This window comes from Papio anubis, chromosome 9, assembly GCF_008728515.1.
Source record: "Papio anubis isolate 15944 chromosome 9, Panubis1.0, whole genome shotgun sequence".
Taxonomy (NCBI): domain Eukaryota; kingdom Metazoa; phylum Chordata; class Mammalia; order Primates; family Cercopithecidae; genus Papio; species Papio anubis.
In genome coordinates, this window is record NC_044984.1 from 42,476,400 (window position 1) to 42,478,170 (window position 1,771).

Consider the following 1,771-nt stretch of genomic DNA (forward strand, 5'->3'; position numbering starts at 1 on the left):
AGATGATACTGTCTGTTAGCATTTCCAGTCGTATTTCTGCTGCAGAAATGGGCAAATCTTACAATAAGCCTGCTGATTTGATTAGGCAGACTAATAATTACACACCGTAGCAACACCCTCATGCACAAGCTCCTATTCACAGATCTGGCATTCTTCCTGTTTCTTCTTTAGAAAAATATTTTCTGGCTTAGTTGAGAAGAATAAGTCATTAGAAGCTCCAGTAAACAATTCTGTGTGGAGTGTCCATTTGAGCAAGCAGCTGTCCTTTGAAAATTGTCTTTATTGTTTGAGGCTCCCAGTTTTGCAGCCAGGAAGTTATATAAAATCAATTAAGCCAGAGGATCTCTAGGTAATCAGCTCTGAGAACTGTTGCCCCAGCTGCGATTATTTGCCGAGGGTGGCAGCTTACTCCTTTATTGCTGTGTTGTTCGGCCCCCGCTTTAGCCTTCACCTCCTGGCAGCACTGCGCCTCCCTATCCCCCACCCCTCTCGGCTTCTTTCCTTCACCACTCTTGTTGGTGCAGCCCAGGCTGCTGTCTCCCTGGGTCTCACCCCAGCTCCTGCTTTCAAGGGATGCAAGGAGAATGCCCTGCTGGGTTAAGAGGTTGTGGCTTTCAGTTCCTTCTCACCAGCAGGTAGGAAGCTGGAAGGAGGTACCACAAATTGCGGCCGTTGCTATGGCAACCAGAGCTGCTCCTCAGAAATGCTGTTCCAGAGGAAAAGCTCCTTGAGTTGTTTGATCTGTCTTTCTGTGTCTTCCCCTTTCTTTGGCCCTTATGAGGCACCTCAAGTGATCATCTCTAAGAATCCCACCCGCCTCCCCCGCCACAAGGAAGTCATTCACACCGAGGATTCGACAACAGAGGAGCCTTCCTGCACTACTCCCCTCAGAGGCATTGTCCTTGAATAAGGCATACTGCAACCAGAAGAACATGCCATATCATGACGTCTAATATTATAATTCTATGCATCATTTGGCTGGGTGGGGAAAGTATTTTGAGGGGTAGGGTAGGGTAGAGAACTCATTTGTTCATTCATTGAGTGCTTATTGAATACTCACCAGGGAGTACGTGGCAAAATGCTAAGTACTGGGGTTTCAGAGACAAATATGACAATGTTGCTACCTCACAGTCTGGTTAAGAGGCAGATATAAAGACAAATGTTCACAATAAGGCATTGCACGTGTTTGATAAAAGTCTATCTGGGGCTTCTAGGGCATAAGGGAGGGCGTGTGTGGGCAGCTGGGAAAGCCACTTGATGGAAGTGTCATGAGAGAGTGTGTGGTAAGTGCACACATTACCTTGGAGGACTCTTAAATCTTCTCTTGAATCCAATATCTTACTTTCTTTTTTTTTTATGTGGATGTATTTTTTTTATTATTATTATACTTGAAGTTCTAGGGTACATGTGCAGAACGTGCAGGTTTGTTACATATGTATACTTGTGCCATGTTGGTGTGCTGCACCCATCAACTCATCAGCACCCATCAACTCGTCATTTACATCAGGTATAACTCCCAATGCAATCCCTCCCCCCAACCCCCTCCCCATGATAGGCCCGGGTGTGTGATGTTCCCCTTCCCGAGTCCAAGTGATCTCATTGTTCAGTTCCCACCTATGAGTGAGAACATGTGGTGTTTGGTTTTCTGTTCTTGCGATAGTTTGCTGAGAATGATGGTTTCCAGCTGCACCCATGTCCCTACAAAGGACACAAACTCATCCTTTTTTATGGCTGCATAGTATTCCATGGTGTATATGTGCCACATTTTCCT